This window comes from Rhincodon typus, chromosome 31 (genome assembly GCF_021869965.1).
Source record: "Rhincodon typus isolate 14 chromosome 31, sRhiTyp1.1, whole genome shotgun sequence".
NCBI lineage: Eukaryota > Metazoa > Chordata > Chondrichthyes > Orectolobiformes > Rhincodontidae > Rhincodon > Rhincodon typus.
The window spans coordinates 37,835,012-37,856,457 of NC_063362.1; the positions used below are offsets into that span (position 1 = coordinate 37,835,012).

Consider the following 21,446-nt stretch of genomic DNA (forward strand, 5'->3'; position numbering starts at 1 on the left):
TTTTACCCTTGAAGTCCAACTTTCCTTTGAAGATGGAAAAGCTGTGGTCGTCATGAAAGTTGGTTTTGAACTTCCTGTTCCTAAAGAAGTGTTATTGTAAGCGCTGTAGAACCTGGGAGCAATCTTAGGATGATGTCACAGAGCTGCTCCCTACTGGGCAAAAATAGCAAGGTGTGTGGAATTAATCAGAACAATGGATAGAAGATAGAAAGTTGATGGGAAGAAAGGAGAACATGTAGAGATTTTAAGATTACAGCTTGGTATGTCTCAATTACTGTGTATAATTGTATTTAGTATGAATATGGATTAAACAGAGTTCTAAAAAAGGCTTAGCATGAAGACAGTTCTTGATCTTGCTTTCTTCTCAACCAGACTCTCTCGGGCCTTTTTAGACATAAAACCATATGACAAAAGGAGAAAGTCTGAAGCTTCTCATTATGTTGTACCATTTCCATTTCATTCACACAATCCAACTAATCTGCACCTATCTGGATGTCATAATCTATAGCTGATGCTGCCTGGAATCTGTCACTGGTTCAGACTGGCATCTATAATTTATGCTGTCTGCAATATTAGCTGATAGTGTCTGGGATCTGTAATGATTCAGACTGGGATCTGTAGTTGATCGGAGTTGGTAAACAAATTTTTTGAAGTGACCAACTATACTGAATTTAGCAACTATTAGAAATGAGCTGTTGAGAACTGACTGAATGTCATAAACACATGAAAACTGACAGTATTAGATTGCAGTATCAATAGTATTACAGTGGGAACATATTACTGTCTCAGCACTAGCCATTTCAAAATAGCTGTGGAGTTACAGTTCAACATTATTATAAAACTAACAGCATTACAGTACTGTACTGATAGGTGAGGAATTATTACTGTGATAACCACTTCGTCATTTATGTTTTCAAGATCATCTGGGACAGATTCATGGTCATGATCTTTATGCTTTGGTGACACTGCAATTCATGATTTCACTGGGCAGGATTCACCTTCATATTGTCCCATCAGAAAGATGTTTATCATCAGATTATAAATGTGACACAGACGGATGTTCAACAGTAGTATTAACACATCTTATAGACCCTTGAGATGGATATAGGGTGCCAGTGCGTAAAACTGTGTTTCAAGTTCTGCTGGTCAAGTTCAGAGGGGTTTCACTTCTTATATTCAACATTGAAATGTGGTAATTCCTATTTCTTGCCTCCAAAAGGATGGATCAGAACTTATTTGTGGCGTCACTATCAGGTTATCTTTGATTTATGGGAAGTCGATGATAAATTCATTAGTAAAAGGAACATTGTGTTGTTGCTGCATTCCTGATTTATGATGAGAGTTGAGAGTTAGATAGAACACATGAACCCATCACATTTCAACTCCTAAAACTATATAGAAGTCAGGCTAAGATCAAAGCTGATATGTGGAGAATCCTAAACAAAATACTGAAATAAAGAACTGCAGTAAAAGTTGGATGACCCTGGATCAAGTAACTAATGATAAGTAATAATAATTCAGTCAAACCAAGACAGTTTTAAACAAGAAAAGAAACTGCAGGGGCTCCTTATGAATTCTGATGCAAAGAAACAAGTATTTTCATTCTTGAATATTTACTTAGGATAAAATATTAAATGTGATGCCAACTACTAAGACAAAGGTGAAAGCTAGTGCAGTATATTGGCTGTCATTGCTATACTTCTTTATATAACCTTTGTTCATATAATGGTGTTGCAAGAGCCATTCAGCGGTGAAGGATTGGAGGATTTGTATGTAGACACTAAGATTTGAACATTATCTGTTTAGCCTAGAACTTTAGGTAGCTACACCACATAAAACAAGGACTAATTACTATCCCCATCAGACTCCAACAGTTGGCAGATCAGGGAAATTTGTCAAAACAATGGGGTTATTTTAGTGGTTGATTTTAACTTATCCAACATTGACTGGGACTCCTTTAATGCCAGGGGCTTAGATGATGCAGAATTTGTTAGTTGCAACCAGGAGTGTTTCTTCTAACAATAAGTGCATATTCCAACTAGACTTTGTATTGGGGAATGAGCTTGACCAGATGATTGAAGTTTCAGAGGCAGAGCAGTGATCCTAATTCTATAACTTTTAAGATAGTTCCAGATAATGATAAGACTAGTCCCTCAGGTGAAATTGCTAAATTGGTGAAAGGCTAATTGTACAGCATTAGGCAGGAACTGGAGAAATTTAATTGGAAGCAGGTGTTTGAGGATAACTCCACATCTGACACTGTGGGAGTTTTTTTAAAAGCGAATTGATCGGTATTCAGGACCAGCATGTTCCTGTGAGGATCAAAGATAAGGATGGCAAGATTCAGGGACCTTGGATGAGATGAGATATTGAAAGTTTAGTCGAAAAGAAAAAGGAAGCGTATGTAAGGTTTAGGAAGCTGAAACCATACAAGGCCCTTATGGAGGTCATCGTGCCTGCACTAGCTCTTCAAACATCCAGCATTAAATAGTGCCAACCTCCTGGAACCTTGTGTCCGGTGAGTGATAGGTGCAGTGATAGGTGTTGGAGCTTTTGCTGTTTATATAAGCATCTGTGAATTATTTAGACTTGGATTTAAGAGGGTTGAGCTGAAAGCTGGCAGATGATTTGAAAGTAAGTAGTGGGGAGGATATCCAAAGATTACACGAGAAAATGGACAAGCTGGACAGATGGACTGATCAGTGGCAAACGAATTAAATCCAGATAACAATGAGGTGATTCACTTGGGCAGGACAAACCAGGCAAGGGAATCCATGATGAACAGTAGGACTTTGGCATGCACCAAGGATCAGAGAGACCTTAGTATGAATGTCCAGTGGTCCTTTAAGGTAGTGGGACAGTTAGATAAAGTAGTTAAGAAGGCATACGTTTTACTTGCCTTTATCAGCTAAGGCTAGAGTTTAAGAACAGGGACGTTATGCTGAAATAATGTTGGTTAGGCCTTAGCTTGAATATTATGTGCGGTTCTGGAAATCATGATGTGAGAACGTACAGAGGAGTCCTGATGAAGGATGTAAACCCAAAATGTTGATTTTCCACCTCTGATGCTGCCTGACCTCCTGTTCCTTCAGCTCCACACTGTATTGACCGGGATTTACCAGGTTGTTGCCTGGGCTGGAGTTATTAAGAGACATTGGATAGATAGTGTTGTTTCTGTTGGTGCAGAGGAGACTGAGGAAACATAACCGAGATTTATAAAATTTTGTAGAGGGGAAACAGGAAGATATTTTTCACCTTGACAGAGGGATCATGACCACAGGCATAGATTTAAGGTAAGGGGGGAAGAAGGTTTAGTGGAAATGTGTGGAAATTTTATTAATCTGGAACTCATTGCCTGAAAGGACGGTAGAGCCAGAAACCGTCATAACACTCAACAGTTATTCAGAGGAACACTCACGGCCAAGTGTGGGAAAATAGGATTAGAATAGGTAGGTAGTTGTTTTTGACTGGCACAAACTCAATGGGCTGAATGGCATTTTTCTGTTCTGTATACCTCTATGAATGACTCTTGCTATTTCCCCATACGCTTGCATGCTCTCTCAATCTGATAATCATTGCAATGCTTTCTTGAATTGTGACCTGTACAAGAGGGACAGGTTGCACCTGAACTGGAGGGGGACCAATATCCTGGCAGGGAGATTTGCTCGAGCAACTTGGGAGGATTTAAACAAGTCCGGCAGTGGAGTGAGACCCTAAGCAGCAGTGAGACAAGAGAGAAGGTTGAGGCTGTCACAGAGGTTAAATAGACAAGATAGGCAAGAGCACAGCAGGGAACAAGGGAAGACTGATGAATTAGACTGCATTTATTTCAATGCAAAAGGCCTGACATATAAGGCAGATGAACTCAGGGCATTGGGGCGGCACGGTGGCTCAGTAGTTAGCACTGCTGCCTCACAACGCCAGGAAAACGGACTCAATTCCACCCTTGGGCAACTGCCTGTGTGGAGTTTGCATGTTCTCCTCATGTCTGCGTGGGTTACCTCCAGGTGTTCTGGTTTCCTCCCACAGTCCAAAGATGTGTAGGCCAGGTGGATTGGCCATCCTAAATTGCCCATAGTGTTTAGGGATGTGTAGATTAGGTGGGTTATAGGGGCATGGGTCTGGGTGGGATGCTCTGAGGGTAAGTTGGGCCGAGAGGCGTGTTTGCACGCTGTAGGGATTCTATGATTCAATGATTGGGAGCATGGGACTGGGATAACATAGCTATTACAGAAACCTGGTTCAGGTAGGGATAGGGCTGGCAACTTATTGTTTTGGGGTACAGATGCTATAGGTAGGATAGAATGGGATACAAGAGAGGAGGGCTATGCTGTTTTTGATTAGTGAAACCATCAATACTTAAAGAGGATATTCCTAAGCAATTTGTCAAGCAAAGCAATGTGGATGGAACTGAGAAATAAGGACGTTATCACTTTGATGCAATTATACCGTAGGGACCCCAATAGTTAGCAGGAAATAGTGATAGTGCTCACTACTGACCTTTACTATAGTCATGGAGAGGGACATGAGCAGATGGTATGGGAAAGTATTTAATTGGGGGAGGGGGAATTATGATGCTATTAGGCAAGAACTGTGGAGCATAAATTGGAATCAGACGTTCTCAGGGAAAAGCACAACAGAAATGTGGAGGTTGTTTAGGGAGCAGTTGCTACAGTTACTGGATAGGTTTGTCCCACTGAGGCAAGTAAAGGATGTTAAGGTGAAGGAACCTTGGATGACAAGGCATGTTGAACACCTAGTCAAGAGGAAGAAGGAAGCTTACTTAAGGTTGAGAAAGCAAGGATCAGATAGGGCTCTAGAGGTCGACAAGGTAGCCAGGAAGGAACTGAAGAATGGACTTAGGAGAGCTAGAATAACCTTGATGGGTAGGATCAAGAAAAACGCCAAGGCTTTCTATATTTATGTGAGGAACAAAAGGATGGCCAGAGTGAAGGTAGGATCAATCGGGGACAGTGGAGGGAACTTGTGGGCGGAGTCAGAAGAGGTAGGGGAGGTCCTTAATAAATACTTTGCTTCAGTGAGAGGGACCTCGACGTTTGAGGACAGCATGAAACAGGCAGATTTGCTTGAACAGGTTATTGTTAGGAAGGAAGATGTGCAAGAAATTTTGAAAAACATGAGGATATACAAGTCCCCTGGGCCAGACAGGATATACCCAAGGTTACTATGGAAAGCGAGGGAAGAGATTGCTGCCCCTTTGGCAATGATGTTTGCATCCTCACTGTCCACTGGAGTAGTGCCAAAAGATTGGAGGGTGGCAAATGTCATTCCCTTGTTCAAGAAAGGGAATAGGGATAATCCTGGGAATTGCAGACCAGTTTGATTAGAAATAGTCAGCATGGCTTTGTGAGGGGCAGGTCATGCCTCACAAGCCTTATTGAATTATTTGAGGATGTGACAAAACACATCAATGAAGGTAGAGCAGTGGATGCAGTGTATATGGATTTTAGCAAGGCATTCGATAAGGTTCCACATGGTAGGCTCATTCAGAAAGTAAGGAGGCATGGGATTCAGGGAAATTTGGCTGTCTGGATACAAAACTGGCTGTCCTATGGAAGACAGAGAGTGGTAGTAGATGGAAAGTATTCAGCCTGGAGCTCGGTGACCAGTGGTGTTCCGCAGAGATCTGTTCTGGGACCTCTGCTCTTTGTGATCTTTAAAAATGACTTGGATGATGAAGTGGAAGGGTGCATTAGTAAGTTTGCAAATTACACAAAGGTTGGTGGAGTTGTGGACAGCGTGGAGGGCTGTTGTAGGTTGCAACGGGACATGGACAAGATGCAGAGCTGGGCAAAGAAGTGGCAGATGGAATTCAACCCAGAAAAGTGTGAAGTGATTCATTTTGGAAGGTCAAATTTGAATGCAGAATATAGGGTTAATGGCAGGATTCTTGGCAGTGTGGAGGAACAGAGGGATCTTGGGGTCCACATCCATAGATCCCTCAAAGTTGCGACCCAAGTCGATAGGGTTGTAAAGAAGGCGTATGGTGTGTTGGCTTTCATTGGCAGGAGAATTGAGTTTAAGGGCCGTGAGGTTATGCTGCAGCTCTATAAAACTCTGGTTAGACCACACTTGGAATATTGTGTTCAGTTTTGGTCACCTCATTACAGGAAAGATGTGGAAGCTTTAGAGAGGATGCAGAGGAGATTTACCAGGATGCTGCCTGGACTGGAGGGCAGGTCTTATGAGGAAGGGTTGAGGGAGCTAGGGCTTGTTTCATTGGAGTGAAGAAGGATGAGAGGTGACTTGATAGAGGTGTACAAGTTGATGAGAGGCATAGATAGAGTGGATGGTCAGAGACTTTTTCCCCAGGGCGGGAATGGCTATTACAAGGGGGCATAATTTTAAGGTGATTGGAGGAAGGTATAGGGGAGATGTTAGAGGTAGGTTCTTTACACCGAGGATGGTGGGCGTGTGGAATGCGCTGCCAGCAGTGGTAGTGGAGGCACATGGAGGATAGTAAAATGTAGGGTATGCAGGGTAGATTGATCTTAGTAGGATAATAGGTCGGCACAGGCCTGTACTGTGCTATGCTGTTCTAAGTTCTATGTTCTATATTCTATGAAATTGAGGAGCGACTAAGTGGAGAGATCGCAAATAGCTGTAAGAATAATAGGGTTGTAATGGTAGGGGATTTTAATTTTCTAAACTTAGACTGGGACTGCCATAGCGTAAAGGGGTTTGGCTGGGGAGGAAATTGTTAAGTATGCTCAAGAAAATGTTCTCTATCAGTATGTAATTGGATATACTAGAGAAGGGGCAAAACTCAAACTCCTCTTGGGAAGTAAGGTGGGCAAGTGATCAAAGTGTTAGTGGAGGAGCACTTTGGGACCAATGACCAGATTTCTATTAGTTTTGAAATAGTTATGGAAAAGGATAGGTCTAGTCCACAAGTTAAAGTTCTAAACCGGGGCAAGGCTAATTTTGATGGTATTTGACAGGAACTTCCAAAAGTTGATTGGAGGAGGCTGTTCATAATTAAAAGGACTTCAGGCAAATGGGAGGCTTTCAAAATCGAGATCATGAGAGTTCAAGGCCAGCACATTCCTGTTAGTGTGAAGGGCAAATGTGGCCGGAGTAGAGGACACTGGATGACTATAGTTATTGATGCTCTGATCAAGAAAAAGAAGGAGGCATATGTCAGGTATAGACAGTAATAATCAAATGAATTCCTTGGAGTATCGGGGTGTACAAGTGTACTTAAGAGGAGATGAGATAGCTTCAGCAGATAGGGTAAAGGAGAATCCACAAAGATTCTGCAAGTATATTAAGGGCAAAAACATGGGGAGAGAATAGAGCTCCTTAAAGATCAATGAATGTGGAACCACAGAAGATGGGAGAGATCCTAAATGAATATTTCTTGTCAGTATTTACCATGGAGAAAGTCATGGAAGCTAGAGAATTCGGGGAAATTAATAGTGATGTCTTGAAAAGACTCCACATTATAGAAGAGGAGGTGCTGGAGATCTTAAAATGCATAAATGTAGATAAATCCCTGGAACCCGATCAAGTTTATCCCAGGACATTGTGGGAAGTTAGGGAAGAAGTTGCAGGGTGGATGGAACTGAGAAATAAGGGGGTGATCACTTTGATGCGATTATACCATAGGGACCCCAATAGTTAGTGGGAAATTTGCACCATCGACAGCATGAGTGAAGTGCCGGAATACTGGAGCATCCCTAATGTAAGAAAGGCTGCAAGGAAAAACCAGAGAACTACAGACCAAGGAGCCTAAGTCAGTGGTGATTAATTTGTCGGAGGGAGTTCTGAGAGATTGGGTCTACATGTATTTGGAAAGGCAAGGACTGATTAGGGATAGTCAGCATGGCTTTGTGCGTGGAAAATCTTGTCTCATAATTTGAGTTTTTTAAAGAAGTTACTAAAAGATAGATGAAGGCAAAAAGGTAGATGTTGTTTACATGGACTATAGCAAGGCCTTTGTCAAAGTTCCACATTGTAGACTGGTTGGTAAGGTTGGATCACATGGGATCCAGGGAGAGCTAGCCAATTTGTACAAAATTGGCTTAATCGTAGAAAACAGGTGGTAAAAAAGGGATTGATTTTCAGGCTGGAGGCCTATGACCAGCGGTGTGCCACAGGGAGCAGTGCTGGCTCCAATTTTGTTTGTCATTTTATATAAATGATTTGGATGAGAATGTAGAAGGCATGGTTAGTAAGTGTGCAAATGACACCAAAATTGGTGATACAGTGGGCAGTGAAGAAGGTTATCTAAGAGTACAATGTGATTTTGATCAACTGGGCCAGTGGGCCGAGGAATGGTAGATAGAGTTTAATTCTGATAAATGTGAGATGTCGCATTTTGGTAATACAAACCAGGGAGGTCTTACACAGTTAACGTTAAGGCCCTGGGGAGTGTTGTCGAACGGAGAGACTTAAGTGTGCAGGTTTATAGCTCCTTGAGAGTGGCATCACATTTAGATAAAGATAACACAGTGTGGAGCTGGAGGAGCACAGCAGGCCAGGAAGCCTCAGAGGAGCAGGAAAGCTGACGTTTCGGGTTGGGACACTTCTTCAGAAATGGGGGAGGGTAAGGGGGCTCTGAAATAAATAGAGAGAGGGGGTGCGATGATAGCAGGTAGATAGTGGAGTGGATAGGTGGGAGAGAAGATGGACAGGTCAATGAGGTGTGGAAGAGGGGGGCACTGGTCTTGGAATGAGGTCAGGGGTGGGGAGATTTTGAAGCTAGTAAAGCCCACATTGAGACCATTGGGTTGTAGGCTTCCAAGGCGGAATATGAGGTGCTGTTCCTCCAGTTTCCGGGTGGCATCATTGTGACACTGGAGGAGGCCCAGGATGGACATGTCTTCCAGAGAGTGGGAGGGGGAGTTGAAGTGGTTCGCGAGTGGATGTTGTCGTTTATCACAAACCGGTGACAATAAACAGATGAGTTACTCGCTCATCTCAATCCACATGGACAAGGAGAGCCATCACTTCAACTGGGACAACACCAAGATCCTGGGACAGGCTAGGCAGAGACAGGCACAAGAATTCCTAGAAGCGTGGCACTGCACGAATAAACACATTGAACTCGACCCCATATACATTCCACTACGAAGGAAACCCGGAAGGCAATCCATCTCAATGGACCCTAGAATTTAAAAACCAAGCCTGAAAACACACCAATGCTTCACCGGAGGCTGCACTGAGGATGTTACCAAGCATGGTAACGAAACATCTGCGAAACAAGAAAACAACTCGGCGAGCCAACCAATTTCAACAACCTGAACACCCACAACCCGAGCTACAAATCTACTCCAAAACCTTAATGTCCTCTCGTTCTTGTTCCTTTTACAAGCAGGAACAGGTTCTCCCTATCTACTCAATGCAGCCGTCATTTTGTAAACCTCCAACAAATCTCTTCCAAGTTCAGCATTGCTTCTTTGCCCTTGTACTATATCCCCTATTAATAAAGCCAAGAACACTGTATGATTTATTAACTGTTCTGCCCACTTGTCCTGTCACCTTCAATGAGCTGTGCATATATGCACCCAGGTTCTCTCTTCTCCTGCACCACTTTTGCCATTGTCCCTAATTTTATATTGCCTTTCACTATTATTCCTACCTAGCTTCACCTTACACTTCTGTGCATTGAACGTCAACTGCCACCTAACTGCCCACTCCACCATCCTTCCAATGTTCTTGTAGAGTTCCACACCGTCCTCTTCACATAAAACAGTTCTTCCAAGTTTGGTCTTATTTGCAAACTTTGAAATTGTCCCCTGCACAATAAGATCCAAATCATTAATATATATTAATGGAAAAGGAAAGGTTGCAATACCAACTCCTTAGTAACTCCACTACAAACCTTCCTCCAGCCTGAAGAACATCCATTGACTACTATCCTCTGTTTCTTATCACTCAGCCAATTTTTGTCAACATAGCTACTGTCCCTTTTATATCATGACCTATAACTTTCCTCAAGACTGTACTGTATCAAATGTTTTCTAAAATTCCATGTGCACACATCAATAGCATTAACCTCATCCAGCCTTACTGTGACAAAGAACAGTACAGCACAGGAACAGGTCCTTCAGCCCACTAAACCTGCGCTGACACATGATGCCTTTCTAAGTTTAAAAACCTTTTGTCTCTACATGGTCCGAATTCCTCCGTTCCCTGCCTACTCGTGTATTTTGTCAAGATGCCTCTTAAACGTTGCTATTGTATTTGCTTCTGCCACCTCCACTGACAGCGTATTCCAGGCACTTACCACCCTCTGTATAAAAAAACTTGCCCCTCATACCTCCTTTAAACTTTCCCCCATTACCTTATACCTGTAGTCACCTAGTAATTTACATTTCTACCCTGGCAAAAAGACTCCAATTGTCTGTACCACTTATAAAATTATAAATCTCTATCAGGAGCCAGAATAGGAGCTAAGAATGGCAAGTTTCCTTCTCTAAAGGTCTTTGACCAACCCAGATGGATTTTTACAAGAATTGACAGTGGTTATATGGCTTTTGCTTCCAGATTTTTATTGGTTTCAAGCTTCACTGTCAGCCATGGTGGGATTCAAACCCACATCAGCAGAGCACTAGCATCTGGATTACTAATCCAGTGATTTATTAAATTCTGATTTCAGGACCGTATCTTCCTCCTTACCTAACTCATTGGTACTGACATGGACCATGATCTTTAGCTGCTCACCTGCTTCCAGAAGAATATCCTGTAAGTCACTGTGTGATGTCCTGGACCCTGGCACTAGGGAAATAGTGTGTCATTGTGGAGTCTCATTGGCAGTCACAGAAATGCCTTTCTGTTCTACAACTAATGAATTCCTTATTACTATTGCCCCTCCATTCTTCTTCCTCTTCTCCTGTATAGTCCGGGCACTCATGGTGCCAGAAACTTGCCTCAGACTGGTTCCTCCAAGAACCACCACCTCATCAGCTTCCCAAATGGGAAGCTGATTTGTGAACAGGATCCCAGAGAACGCCTGCACAAACTACCAAGTTCTCTTGGACTGTCTGGCACTTCCTTCCTCCAGTCCCTAATGCTGCGATGTGACCACCTCTCTAAATGTGCCATCTACTTAACCATCAGCCTCACAGATGTGCCACAGTGTCTACAACTGAAGATCATGCTCCAAAACCTGGAGCTCAAGTTTCTGTGACTGGAAGCACTTACTCCAAATGTGGTCGTCTAGGGCACTGGGAAAATCTACAACTTTCCACAACTTTTTCTGAAGAAGGGTCTAGGCCCGAAACGTCAGCTTTCCTGCTCCTCTGATGCTGCTTCGCCTGCTGTGTTGATCCAGCTCTGCACCTTGTTATTCTCAACTTTCCACATATGACAGGTCACATATTTCACATGACTTTCAAATAACTAAAAAGTGAGTGCAGTTTTCTACAACCAATATATGCATGGTCCACAGATTCCACGGCACCACAGAATAAATATTTGGGCTGGGAGTATGTGAACCACTTTAACATACAATAGCCTGGAATTGCTACATTTCAAAACCATCGTTCCAAGTCTCTGACAGAAAGTGGGAGGACACACTTCATTGGGGACCCATGAAAGGGCTCAGCTGTTTTTCTTTTTTAATGACTCATTACGAACTAAACAATAACAAGGTGAAGAAAGGGTAGGAAGAGAGGTAGGGAGCTAAATTAGGAGGGGAATGTAATGGGAGGGGGGTGCAGAACCCAGCTCTTGATATTTTTACAACACTCACTGCTGCCAGACCTGCTGAGCTTTTCCAGCAACTTGGTTTTTGTTCCTGATTTACAGCATCCGCAGTTCTTTTGGTTTTTCTTGATATTTTTACTTCAGGCTAAGTAGGGACACTACTACTGCATCACAAGAACCTCAGAGAACCTGGCTGTTAGTTATTTTCACTAGAATGTAGGGTATGCAGGGTAGTTTGATCTTAGTAGGATAATAGGTCGGTGCAACATCGTGGGCCGAAGGGCCTGTACTGTTCTATGTTCTACTTGTTACTTGTTATCGTCTTCCCTCCCACCTATCCACTCCACTGTCTACCTGCTTTATTTTTGACTCTCAGTAGTGTTAATTATTGTATTCACCACGATGCGTCAGCAGATCAGCACATCAGTTGGTCAATGTGCCCCAGAACTGAGCTCTTTTTTGTTTTTATGAACTGCCACCAATGCACCCATGTGGCGAATTAAAATAACAAATTACATGCACTTGCCACCAGAGGCAAAGCAACAATAACAAAAGGGAAGGGTAGGTAAAGAGAAGGAGGATTGATTTAAAATGGAGTTGCAGGAAAATAATGTAGTTCAAAACCCCTGATGCCCACCTCCCTCTACAGAACCTAGCTCCTTTTCTCTGGTTTAAGAAATTGAAAGAATCCAGGCTCATTTTAAAAAGAAAACATTTTACTATTTATTGTCAGTTTATGCACAGCTGTGTTTTAAATCCTTGATAGATACAGCATTACATGAATTCTGTGCCCAATAGCTTGAGCAGGCAGGCAGGTTACTATTGAAGCTATCTATGAGCACAGGTCACCTTACCCCAAAGAACATGAGTCTTGTTTGGTTTACCACCAGGAGTCAGTGTTGTTCTTTGCTTTGTAGTTGTAAGCATATCTCGTGCCCAAGTAAAATTCGGTTTCATCGCAACAATAAACGCCTCAAATTTCAGGAGGGCACTATGTGGTCTCTGGTTTCAAAGGCCTAATTTATAGCCGATAAACACAGTTTAGCACCACAGTCTTCCGGGCACCGCAAAAGTGCCTGGGGCAGCTAGATTATCCACTCTGATACCAAGATGGAGAACAGCAGAAGCCAAGTCTTTTTAGAAACTTTTAACAAGTTACAAGCACTGCCCACCAAGGGCAGAAGAAACCAGCTTTTTTTTAATCTGGAAGTGTTATCACACATAAACAAATGGCTTTTTTTGACGCCACCAAATTGCCTGTAGTAATTTTCATCTATTGTCCACGACCACTATATCACCTGTGTTTCCAATTAATCAAAATACGCACAATAGCAATACAGACCATGAAAGGAGAAGGAGGTGTAGGGGTAAAGGGAGGAGGCCAAAAACCCAGCTTTTTTAAAACATCTATTTTCTATTCAACCTGTTACAGAAGTTATTAGCTACCTCTGGAGTGGTTGGGACTTGAACCCAGGCCTTGTGGCTCAGAGCTGGAAACGCAACTGCTATGCCATAAGAATCACAAAGCACAACTCTTGTTTTTTCCACATATTCATCCAAAAATGCTATCATCCCAACCAAACAAGTTTTCCCACCATCAAATCATCTGTGACAAATTTTCACGTATTAACCACTACCGGTAAGTCAACAGTGTTTTCCGATTGATTAATTTTACATGCAAAGCCCATTAAGGGCAACACATCAAAGGTGAGGGAGGGGTAGGGAGAGGGGGCTAAATAAAATGGGGGGAAGGAAAAGGAATTCAGCTCTTCCTTTTTTTCCCTCTTTTCTTCATATAGCCAGAAGTGCTCTTACCATAAGGCCATAAGATATAGGAGCAAAATTAGGCCATCGAGTCTGCTCCACCATTCAATCGTGGCTGATATGTTTCTCAACCCCATCCCCTTGCCTTCTCCCGTAACCCTTGATTCTCTTATTAATCAAGAACCTATCTATTATGGCTCTAAGAACTTGACCTCTACAGCCTTAGGTGGCAGTGAATTCCACAGATTCACCACCCTCTGGCTGAAGAAATCAACTCAGTTCTAATTGTTTGTCCCTTCAATCTGTGGTTGTGCCCTTGGGTCCTAGTCTCCCTTACGAGTGGAAATATCTTTGCCACATCCAGTCAATGCAGTCTTCTCAGTATTCTGTAAGTTTCAGTGAGATTTCTCCACCACGAAACCACCCCCCCCAACCCCCACCCCCCAATCTTCTCTAACCTCATCAAGCACAGATTTATGCTCCTCATATGACAAGCCCTTCTTTCCTGGGATCATTCTTGTGAAGTCCTCTGGACTTCCTCCAGGGCCAGAACATCCTTTCATAGACACAGGGTCCAAAACTGCTCATGATATTCCAAATGCAGTATGACCAGAATCTTATACAGCCTCAGCAGTATATCTCTGCTGTTGTATTCTAGACGTCTTGAAATGAATGCTAACATTGCATTCGTCTTCCTGACCGTCAACTGAACCTGATGTTAACCTTGGGGGAATCTTGAACTAGAACTCCCAAGTCCTTTTGGCCTTCAGATTTCTCAAGCCTTTCCCCATTTAGAAAATTGTCTATACTTCTATTCTTCCTACTAAAATGTATAACCTCTCAACTTCCCACATTGTATTCCACTTGCCATTTCCTTGCCCACGTTCCTAGCCTGTCCAAGTCCTTCAGCAGACTTCTTGCTTCCTCAACACTACCTATCCCTTCATCTATCTTTGTGTCATTTGCAAATTTAGCAACAGTGCTCTCAGCTCCTTCATTTGAATCATGAATGTATAATGTGAATAATTCCAATGCTGACCCCTGTGAAATTCCACTAGTCACTGGCTGCCACCTTGAAAAACGAACCCTTTATCCCTATTCCCTGTCTTTGTCAATCAACTAATCCTCTATCTATGCCAGGAAATAGAGCAAGTCCACTATCTCTCCTTTGTTTAATTTGCTCGTTGCCTCCTCAAAGAATTCTAACAGATTTGTAAAACATGACCTCCCCTTGATGAAGCCATGCTGACTCAGCCCTATTTTACCATGCACTTCCAAGTACTCCACAATCTCATCCTTAATAATAGATCTTAAAATCTTAGCAAGAGGTCAGGCTAACTGGCCTGTAATTTCCTGTCTTCTGCCTCTGACCCTTCCTGAACATTAGCCTCTGAGTCCTCTGCGACTCCCTGATTCCAGTGATCCTGAAAGATCACCAACAATGCCTCCATAATCTTCTGAACTATCTCCTTCAGAACCCTGGGATGTAGTCCATCCAGTTTGGGTGATTTTTTCCAACTTCAAACATTTTAGCTTCCCCAGCATCTTCTCCTTAGTGATTGCCATTACACTTACCTCTGTTCCCTGACTGTCTTGAAGTTGTCTTCCACTGTGAAAAGTGTTGCACAGTACCTATTTGGTTCCTCCACCATTTCATTCCTCCCCATTCTTCCTTATCCAGCCTCAATTTTCCAGTGGTAAAACACCCATTCTTGCTTCTCTCTTACCTTTTATATATTTAAAAATCTTCTTTTATATTACAAACTAGCTTACTTTCATATTTCATCTTCTACCCCTTGTTTTTTAAGTCACTTTCTTCACCGCTAGGCCTCCTTTCCAACCAACTTTGGCCAGCTCCACCCTTATTTCACTTTCCCTTTTACTTTATTTATTAATTGTCATGTGTATTTGTTATAAATGCAGTGAAAAGTGTTTTGTAATGTTGCTGCTCTCTGGCGCCTTCTTAAAACACAGAAATTAACCAGACATAAAGTTTAAAGATTGAAAAATAAAGAAACAAAAGTTCAACATTACAGTCCTTCTTAAGTGCTTAGCCATGAGTTTGGATCCAGGCTCATCCAACCTGAAGCTGAGATCAACATCAGCATGAATTGGTCAACCGGCCTTGTGTCCCTTCACTGCGCCACCGCCGCAGAACTATGTCACCATTCTTTGGCGCTATTTTGCCTGTACCAATGATGACGCCACCATGAAACCGCGTTGTGCCAATCTCTAATTGTAATGTTATTAAATCTGATTCCAGCTTCTCTCTCTCAAACTGCAAGGTGATTTCTATTATTTTGTTGTCACTGTCCCCTTGGGGTTCCCCTTCTACTTCCAGTGAGATGGCGGTGGAGCAGGATATTCCAGCTGGACCTCATCTGCTGCGCCCTTTCTTTATTTCTCCCGCTTTTCCTCCTTTCTGCGGTGTTCTTCTTCTCTTCTGTCTTCTCGGACTCTTGGCCTTGGACACCCTTTCCCAGCTCCCGAAGTGGGGTCAGCAGTCAGCGGCCCATAGTGTGAATGGAAGGGACCAGCGGCCCGGATCATGGACACCAACAACCAGTGGCCTGAAGTGGGGACACTAGTGACCAGTGGCCCAGAGCGGGGAGGCCAGGGACTAGTGGCCCGGAGTGGGGACGCCAACAACCAGTAGCCCAATGTGAAACAGAGGTAATGGCCTGGTATGGAGCATGGCAGCAGTGGCCTCAGCAATCCAATGCGGAGCATGACAGCAACCTGCTGTCAGACCATGTGGAGGCCTCCTGTGCTGGGCTACTGCAGAGAGGCCTTGAAGAGAGACTGTAATTTGAGTACATGTAACAATAAACCTAATTCATTCAATTCATTTGTTCCTTCACCTTAAGTTCCTTAATCAAATTGCACATCACCAAATCCAGAATTATGTATCATGATTGGCCCAGGCCAATCAAAAAACCATATTTTAGACATTCCTCAAAATCTTCTCCTTGTTATCTGCTATCAACATGACTTTCCCAGGTCACCTGCATTTTAAAGTCTCTCATGATTATTGTAATACTGCCATTCTTACATGCCTTTTCTGTCTCATGTATTTTCTGCCCCACATCCTGACTACTGCTAGGAGACAGTACATAACACCCATCAGGATCTTTTTTCCATTGTGGTTCTTCAACTCAACCCACATAGATTCTACTCCTTCCAATTCTATATCATTTCTTGCTATTGTTTAATTTCATTTCTTACTAACAAGTGACCCTGCCCCCTCTGCCCATATTCCTGTCCTTTCGATTAGACACATTGCCTTGGAAGGGGACTAAATATCCAGCCACTCTGATGCCCACAGCATCATACCTGCCAATTTCAATCTGCCATTCAATCTCATTTACCTTGTTTCACATACTGTGCACATTTAAGTACAATACCCTCTTCCTGTATTAACTGCCCCCATTTTGTAGTTGACCCCTTATCTGCTGTGCCTGAGGTTAGATTCCTGACTCTTTCTGTACTCTCTGTCCTGTTACTTGTTCTGGAAGCTTTAGTAACCTGTTCTGAGACCTCTGCATACCTTTCTCCCACCCCACCCCCAACTCCCTTTAACTAATTTTGGGCAGCACAGTGTCTCAGTGGTTAGCACAGCTGCCTCACAGCGCCATACCTGGGTTCAATTCCACCCTCGGGCGACTGTCTGTGTGGTGTTTGCACATTCTCCCCGTGTCTGTGTGGGTTTCCTCCAGGTGCTCCGGTTTCCTCCCATTGTCCAAAGATGTGCAAGTTAGGTGGGCTGGCCATGCTGAATTGCCCTTAGTGTTCAGGGATGAGTAGCTTAGGTGGGTTAAAGGGGGATTGGTCTGGGTGGGATGCTCCAAGGGTCAGTGTGGACTTGTTGGGCCGAAGGGCCTGTTTCCACACTGTAGGGGTTCTTTGATTCATTGTGACCACCCTTTTTTGCCTGTCCGCCAGGATCCTGCTCCCAGATCAGTTCAGGTAGAGCCCATCCCAATGGGCTTCCTTCCTTCCTTCCTTCCATCCCAATGGTTCCTTCCTGTCTCAATATTGATGCCAGTGCCCTACAAAATGGAGCCCCTCTTCCTGCACCACTCCTTTGCTACACGTTTACTTGCTCCAGAGATTATAACCCTTGAGGTCAAGTTTTAGTGCCTAATTCCTGACTTCTCCGACAGGATCTCTTGCATACCCTTGTCTATTCCTGGGTCCCAACATAGACCATGTTCGAGATGTCCTTTACTTGGCACGAGGCCATCAATACACCATGCAAACTCTCAATCCTGTTTACAAAGAATGATACCTGTCCCCTTAATTATAGAATCTATTACCACGACCACTTTTCAATTGCTTCCCCTGCTTGAATGGCCACTTGTACTGATCAATTTGCCCATCTTCCTTATAGTCCTTTTCCTCTTACGCTCAGGGAGAAAATACCTCATACAGTTGGACAAGTCCAGAGCTGAGGCTCCTCCATTGCTAAATTCAGGATCCCTTTACCTGCCTCACTTATACACATTTCATGTCTCTGACGAGATTTGAACTACTTATTCGACAAAGTGTGACTGCTTCCTGAAACACAGCATCCAGGTAACGCTGTCACTCCCTGATGTGACTCCAGCTCATCAGCACTGAACCAGAGTTCCTCAAGCAAACAAAACTTGCTATGGACATGGTTAGTATGAACTACAGTAGGGTCCACAGCTCCCACATCATGTAGGCAGAACATATCACCTGACCTTGCATCTCCAAATTATTTTATTTTTCAGTTTGCATGTTTAAATTTCTTACTAGTCTTTAGTTTGTAACCTGTAAAATATTTCTCCAATTTATCTTTAATCTGAACACTAAAATTTAGAATAAATATTCAAATTAACAGATACTTACCAGCAAGTGAAATCCCAACTTTTCGTGTGATGCCACTTTGTTTTATTTTCACTGTTTCTGATTGTAGAGCCTTTCCCCAATGGCTCCTCTCTCTGTCTCTTGGCTTCCAGGTAGGTGTCCAGGCCTCAATTTTTATTTCCTGCTTAGTCCCTGTTCTTGCCTGTTGGCCTCTCTTTCCCCTTATGCCTTGGATATTAAAAAGTAGAGCTACTCTCCAATGAGAGAAAGAAGGGATTGATCACCTCCTTCCGCTTTCACCTAATTCCCTGATTCACAAAAATGCAATAAAACAACAATACAGTGCATACACACAATTGAATGTATTCCACTCCCCACCCAAAAATACTGCCACTATTGGGTGGGTTTTCATCTATTACCCACCACCAGTAAATCACCCGTGGTATCTTTTCATTTTTTCATATCTAGAAACATATTAGACATAACTGAACTCTTTATTTTTAGCCCTCACCAAATCACCCATGGTATTTTTTTTCAACCATCAACCGGTTATGTGCAAAGCCGCTTAAGGACAATACAAATCACCAAAGGTAGGGGTGGGCTAAATCAAGATGGAGTTGGAAGGGACCAGCTCTTGTATTTATTGAATGACTGACTGACTGACTGATTTCAGAAGCCAGTTAAGAGTCAACTGCATTTCTGAGAGATCCCATGAAGGCCAGACCTTCTCTGAAGGACGTTAGTAAACCTGATAAGAAGCCAAGTTCTTTTTTTTCCATAAAGGGACCAGCTCCTTTTTTTAATATCCAGAAATTCTCTTACACACAATTGAATGGTTTATTTCTATCATCAAATTACAGTGACATTTTTTTGATCTTTATCTATTAACCAGTAAATCACCCATGTAGCCAGTTGAAGGGTCGAGCTTCTGTTTCTCTCTTTTACACCTGAAAGTGTTCTTGCACACAACCAAACAACTTACCCATCACCAAATCATTGTCACTTTTTTTTTTGTTTTTAAATATTAACTGCCACCAGTAAATCACCCGTGTAGCCAATTGAATCTTTTGTTTTTTTATATCCAAATGTAATATCACACACAACTGTAACAAGAGGCCAGCTCTTCCTTGCCCCACTTTTGTGATTATTCTGTCTTTTTTTCTATATCTGGAAGTGCAATCACACACAACTGAATAGAATTCAGCTCTTTATATCCGGCATCGCTCTTACACACTTTCCCACTTTCCCATCACAAAATTGCTGTGATTTTTGTTTTGTTTTTAACTATCAACCACCTGTGCAGCCAAATTTGAAGTTCATATACAAAGCCTGTTATAGGCAATGCAAACCATGAAAAGTGAGGGGGAGGTAGGAAAGAGGGAAGGGACTAAATGAAAATGGAGTTGGAGGAGGAAATAAAGCACTCTATCCCCTCTGTTGCCCACCTGTCTCTAAAGGTATCAAAATGGACACCACGTGCTCGTTCTCCATGGACTGCAAGCAGTCAGCAGAGATGACCCCCTCCACAGCCCACTGCCTGGACCTGTTTATAGCCAGCCTGGGCAGGTCCAGGAGCAGACCTTCAAGTAGGTCTTCTGAGCTACCCACACCCCTGCACACTGAATGCTCAAAGATAAGGAGCAGAGGGCTTAAGTGCAACCAAAAACGGAACAGAAGATGTTTCAAATAACTAAAAAGGCAATGCAATTGCCCATAACCAAGGGGCCAGCTCTTAAATGCAGACTCCTATAAGTATCAGTTGTTTTCAATCAACCACGGAACTGTTTTGGTTGAAACTTCAGCTCTTGTGGCACAGTGGTAGTGTCTGAGAGTGGACTCACAGCAGACACTTTCAGGTAAATATGTTTTAGAACAAGGGGATGCATTCAAGGAAGAAATATGGAGAGTACAAGGCCAACATGTTTCAATAAAGAAAAAGGGTGGGACCATCAAATCCTGTGGATCCTGGATATTAAGGGATATACAGTACTGGGTTAAGAGAAAAAGGGATGATTAGGGCAGATAATGAGAGCTCAAAACAACAGAAGCCCTAGAGGAAAAAGACAAAACTGGTCCACAGGTACAAGTTCTAAATTGGGGCAAGGTGAATTTTGATGGAGCTTACAGGGGTAGATTGGAGTAGTTTGTTTGCAGGCAAAGGGACCTTTGGTAAGCAGGAGGCCTTTAAACGTGTGATAGCTAGAGTTCAAGATCTTCATGTTCCTGTGAGGGTGAAGGGCAAGGTAGGCAGGAGTTGGGAACCCTGGATGACAAGAGCTTTTGAGGCTTTAACCAGAACAAAAAAGGAGGCATGGCTCAGGAGCAGGCAGCTGGAATCAAGGGAATCCCTGGAAGTAAATAGGGGATACAGGAGTTTATTGAAGAAGGAAATCAGGAGGGCGAAAAGGGGGCATGAGATAGCTTTGGCTAAGAATATTAGAGTGAATCCAAATAATTTCTTTAAGTATGTTAAAGGAAAAAGAATAACTAGAGAGACAATAGGACCCCTCAAGGCCCAAAGTGGACACATGTGTGGAACCACAAGAGGTGGGTGAGATCCTCAATAAATACTTCTCCTCTATGTTTACCGTGGAGAAATACTTGAGGACTTGGGAACTTGGGGAAGTTAGTGGTGATATCTTAGGGACAGTCCCTATCACAGTACAGGAGGTGTTGGAAGTATTAGAATGTACGAAGGTGGATAAATCTCCTGGTCCTGACCAGACATATCAAAAAACACTGCGGGAGGCTAGGGAACAAATTCCAGGGGCCCTGGCTGATATTTTTGCATCATCATTAGCCACAGGTGAAGTCCTAGAAGACTGGAGGGTAGCAAATGTTCTGTCCTTGTTCAAGGAGGGCTGCAAAGAAAAACCTGGGAATTATAGACCAGTAAGCTCAACATCTGTGGTAGGTAAATTACTTGAGAAGACTCTGAGGGATAAGATACACATGTGTTTGGAAAGACAGGGTATGATTAGAAGTAGTCAGCATGGTTTTGTGCGTGGGAGATCATGCCTCACAAAATTTGTTAGAGTTCTTTGATAAATTGACCAGGAAGGTTGATGACGGCAGGGCGGTAAACATAATCTATTTGGATTTCAGTATGGCCTTTGATAAGGTTCCACATGGTAGGCTGCTCCGGAAGATTAGGTCACATGGAATCCAGGGAGAGCTGG

At 42.9% G+C, this 21,446-nt stretch overlaps 1 protein-coding gene and 1 pseudogene across 1 annotated transcript in view; one reads left to right on the forward strand and one right to left on the reverse strand.

Annotated features, from left to right (window-relative positions):
- Positions 1-21,446, forward strand: part of LOC109922779 (ephrin type-B receptor 2) — a 383,441-nt gene that overhangs the window by 216,950 nt on the left and 145,045 nt on the right. The window lies entirely within an intron of this gene.
- LOC109921026 lies at positions 12,425-15,104 on the reverse strand (annotated as a pseudogene).